General features: G+C 37.8%; 1 long non-coding RNA gene across 1 annotated transcript; it reads right to left on the reverse strand.

Annotated features, from left to right (window-relative positions):
* Positions 1-3,604: 3,604 nt before the first annotated feature.
* Positions 3,605-4,343, reverse strand: LOC311491108. Its single transcript, XR_014699177.1, has 3 exons — positions 4,105-4,343; positions 3,881-3,934; positions 3,605-3,670 (listed from the first exon to the last, which is right to left on the reverse strand). It is a non-coding gene; the product is annotated as an uncharacterized lncRNA (long non-coding RNA).
* Positions 4,344-5,229: the final 886 nt, after the last annotated feature.

Genomic DNA, 5,229 nt, shown 5'->3' on the forward strand with positions numbered 1-5,229 from the left:
GGTTAAATGTTGTCAGGCCATTTTCATTTGGCTTTAGTCATTGGAGATGCATAGCCTACAACGGATATTGTATATTATGTGCTATGTAGATTAGTAGTAGGTGCACTATGTGCATCCCAGATGGTAAGCCAAATGAACATGGCATAACAACAAATTGAGAGAGAGGGAAGGCACACCTCATTCCCTAGGGTTGGACGATATGGAAGAAATATAGGGGGAATTACATAAATATAAATATAAAAGAGGTTAATGAAACATTACAGGTCATATCAGTATTTATTTTGATCAACAATTATATTCTAGCCTCCATTGAGAACCATTTGGAGGTTTTTGTCAGCACCGTCAGACTGTATGTCACCACCGTCAGACAGAAAACCTGACGGGGGCGACGTCTGACGGTGGTGAAGAAAACCAGCTCTTTCACATGATATGCATCAGTTGTTCACATTAGCCATCTTGTTTCTCCTCAGTTGCTAGCTAATTCAGACCTCTTCTTAAAAAGTATAAATTTATGTCATAATCTAATCTAATATTTTTTATACAAAAGTGACAGTGTTGACATGTTATAGTTGCGACAGTAGCAGTTTCCAAAAGTATGAACAAATTTAAGAGAAAATAGTAAACTTAGAGGAGCTTGAGTGATCTGGAAGCATGCAGTAGAGCTGAAGGTTTGAAAAGGGGGTCCTGAGGAATGTAGCTGACCTTGTAGTTGCCTGATTTTATTGCTTTTTATGAATATCTGACAGTGGTGACGGATATGTGAGACACATTTTGAGCAACCACAAAAGAATAGTAAATATTGTTCAAAACTCACTCTTTCATGTGGTAAAGATATTATTCAATTCAGTTATTACTTATTTTTTGAATCAAGTTAAAATGATTATCTCCTGTCCGAGGACAATTAAGTTTGTAGGCAGTGGGCCAGCACATAATTATTAAATTAATAAAAAATAAAAATGAACCTATATAAGAGCCTTACATATGTGCAAAGGACCCCTTGGTTATAATCTTGATTCTTTTTATTCATGAAAATTGTATTAATTTCCAACAGAATTAGCACTTTTCTGAGTGGGACATGTTTTATCCAAATTCTCAAGAATCAGTGAATTACACAACTATCTATGTCGGTCTTCCAGTTTATAGTGATGTATATTTTAACTGTGGTAAACTTTAAACCTTGTGGATATCTTAGCAACATGATCTTCCACTGTGGTTGGTCATATGATCGCTGTCAAACTTTAAATACAGTGCCTATGTGTTCCCATTGTATTGCTTTTAGAAATGGAATCAATATGATTTGACTAGCTTGGCTGCTGTTGAAGTTAAAAATAGATGCAACCCTCGTCGAAACCCAACAGGGTCCATGTTGAGTTCAGATCACCAGAATCTCGAGTATCCAGTATTTTCCTATGCCTGATACTGTCGTGGCTTTGAATATTTTCTGTGACCCTGTTTTTATTTTATAAAGTGCCTTTATCACCACTTCCTTGTTGTTTTCTCCACTTAGTTTGATTAGTTTCTTCAGGCGTGCTCCATCCTCATTAGTGTCACCTGTGTCTAGTTAACCCCTCTGCCCGTGTGTATATATAGCCCTGCCTTTGTCTTTGTTCTGTGTTTGGTTGTCTTGTTCAGGAGTTGTGTTTTTTGATACCGTGCCTTCCCTGCAGTGCCTTAAGTTCTGCATTTAGAGTTTTTATTAAAGCCAATTTGCTTTCTGGTTCTGCCTCCCTCTGTGTCCTGCATGTGGGTCTACCTTCACCAGTAATCTAACAGATCTTCTTACAACCTTAAGTCATTATTCCTGCACTTTTGAACACACTATATTTGACCCTGAAGGACTGCAGACCAGTGTTCAGTGAAGGTCAGGGGGTACAGATGACCCAGGTCCAAGGCTCAGAAGGGGCGCATGTTAACGCTACTGTGAAAAAACTCGACCTGTACTGGGAAAGAAGTTTTGTGCTTTGTATGTAGTCCATCAGCAGATGAGATAAACGCATCTAAAGACCAGAGTATTCTCATTTTTCATATTTCAAATGGGAATTTCCACCGCAAGGGTTTTGACACTTGAGCAGAAACATGCTGTATGTCCACTGAGGCATTTGGTGTAATGAGTGATGTTGACAAACTTGGCCGCTAGGGGTCACTGAAAGATAAGATGTGAACACCACAAAAAACTAAACTGGGCTTCCTTTTTCTTTCATGTTTACACTTTTCATCTATGTTTTATAATTGTTTAGAGAGAAAATCTACTTAGATTAATACTGTTTTCTGTAATTTTCAAAATAATTTTTTTCCCAAGTATGGCAGAAGCATATTATTTACCTCCCAATGTCCCACAAAGTGTCTACACAGACTTTTTGACTGTGGTATCCTGAACCCTAGATTCATTACATGCTAGTGCAGAGTGGTGCAGACAAACTGCAGACGGTGTTCATGTAGCATCATACTCATATAATATGGCACAAAGATGAATCACATCAGGACTTTTTATTTTTATCTTTATTTAAAAAACTGCAATCTATGTGTCCATTTCAGAGGAAAAAGGAGATATAAATATCACATTATTAAAAGCAACAAATGTCAGATATCAGTGTTATATACAGAATACAAACTATTCGGATTGCTGCAACTTTTAGAAGAACTGTGTCTGACTGAAAGGAGCGACAAGTTGCATTAAAACCCTGATCAAAAAAAACACAAGACGACACATTCATAAAAACAACATTTATAGAAACAAAACATCTAAAAACGTTCCAGTAAGTGAAGTCTAACAACCATGTCTGAATCTAGTGTACTGGTCCAGAGTTAATATAATAAAGCACAAAAGTTCAAGTCAGAATTCAAATTAAACGAACCCATTGGGATGTCAACAGAAATTATGGTAATAATAATATAAACAGCTACACCTCTGCTGATATAATTATTACTCTATAGTGGTTATAAAATGCTCCTGTTGATTGGATCATGTTTGCTTTCTGCCTTGTGTCCTGCTCTTACCTCTGTCTGCTGCTCTCCTACTGCCTGTGCTCACATTATTTCTATGAATATTTAAATATAGTTCCCAATAGACCTGTTTTCATTAGATAGTTTTCTGTTTCTGTCGTCACACAATGGAACAAGTAAAATCCCGACTTTAGAAACACAACGTCATCTGACAATATTAACATAGCGTCACAGATGACTTTTACTAATGTGTTTAAAACACAAAGTGCCAGAAAAGTATTAATTTTAAAGACCTTGCGTCATCTGTTTTGTTTTCCAGCATATATGAAGTTAATTTGGCCCCTTCGTGCCATTCAGAAGTAGAGAGGAAACCATGATCTCAGGATTATTTCACAAAAACTGAAGCAGCGCAAACAAATCATACAGCCATAAAGATGGAAAACTAAGACTGTTACAGTTCCACTTGATGTTGCTCTTGTAATTCTACTAAGTGCCTTAGCTCTTTTAGTTGCATTTCCCTCTCCTTCAGATTTACAGCATAGCCCTGATTCGTCTTGTCTGTGTAAGCCTTCGTGTTCTCAAAGAAACGCTTTACGATCTTTGGCAGTTGTAACACTGGGGGAAAGTCATCTGAAAATTCCTTCACTATTTCCTCAATAGCAACAAGCTCCTTTTTTCCTTCTTTGAGTTGTTTTGACGCATCTGCCAGTCTCTTCTCGTAGTCTGCCTGATGGAGACAAGTAAAAAGTTTGATCACAGATCAGATCTACTTTTACATTATAGACTTGCATGAGTTGCAGGGAGTTCGCCTTCCTCTGCAGTGGATCCATCACAAAGAATAATATGTTTTTAAATGTATATTTCTCACATTGAGCCAACACATGAGCTAACTGAATATGAAATGAACGAATGATACGTGGATTACTGACTGACCCACCTTCATTTTCTTTAGGTCTTCTGTTTGTTTCTGAAGTTTTTTCTTGAGCATTGTCTGAAATATCCCAGAAATATTGTGTGAATATGACAGCTGTCCTATCATTACATTGCATTGCAAAACAGTTAATTAGCCCACGATGACTTGCAGTGGATGTAATTGTATCTGCACAAATAAATATGTCAATATTTTATATCACAAACGAAAGGGTAAGTAAATTAATTTACAAGTGTGTCCTTGTCTATCAGTGAAGTTGCGACGTGAACCAGACACAGCAGAGACAATATGAGGAAGAGGCCTTTGGAGGTTCTGACTCTAGCCAGTCCTGCCATCACAGCTGGAGCTAAAACACTCTGTGAACTTGACACATTAAAAAAAAAAAAGCATTACGGTTAACAAAGAATTCCACAGAGACGTTTTTACAGTTCACAATCTAATATTTTACAGTGTTTAGTACGACTACCTTATTGTTCGGTGTTTGTGATCTTACCTGCTGGTTGAAAGGAAGGACAGCTGCTGCGCAGGCGGCGAATGAAAATGTGAAAAGACGACGCATGACAAATGTTTTATGCACTCCTGTTGTCACGTCACAGATCGCCTGTGTGAAGCTGTCCTTTCACTTTCATTTCCTTGAAAGTTTATTACAATTTACAGGAACATGATAACAGTGTTGTGTTATACGACACTCAGACCATAGTCCTCTGCAAGAACACCTATCAGGAACTCCATCAAGAACTCTGACCGGTCTTTCCAGTTAGCGTCGGCAATATGTGAGACTGAACAACAATATTGTTAACTCATAAAATATGAAGAACTCTGACCGGTCTTTCCAGTTAGGGTTGGGACATAACCCATTAACCACCTATAAGACATTGTTTGAATCCAATGTAAAAACTTGTGGTTAGACTATTCAAATAAACTAAATAAACAGGGCACAGTAAACAGTTGGATCTTTGGACAGTGACACAGTTGTGGTCGTTGTTGCTGTTTACCAAAACATATTCAAGTTAGTTGGAGAAAAGGTGCAGGAACAGAAATATTCCCTATATCCCCTATTGCCAGTGGCTCAGAGATGTCTGAACAAATTAACCTGATCAATGAAAAACAGTGACACTGTGGCATTGGAGTCTATGCATGCCCATGCCTCCACTGTTTGATAAATAATGTTTTATACTTTGATCAGGAGCCTCTCCAAAGCTTTTCCATACTTTTTTTTTCTTTATGTCAGTTTAATATGTCCAGTAAATGCTGTTCTGTCATAGCCTGGCTCCGCCTGCCTCCGTACCTCCGCTCATTTGCATTCCCTACAGTACTCCGTCTGGAATAGCTTGATCCGCTAACGTTTACTCCGG

This window comes from Chelon labrosus, assembly GCF_963514085.1.
Source record: "Chelon labrosus genome assembly, chromosome: 1".
NCBI classification, from domain to species: domain Eukaryota; kingdom Metazoa; phylum Chordata; class Actinopteri; order Mugiliformes; family Mugilidae; genus Chelon; species Chelon labrosus.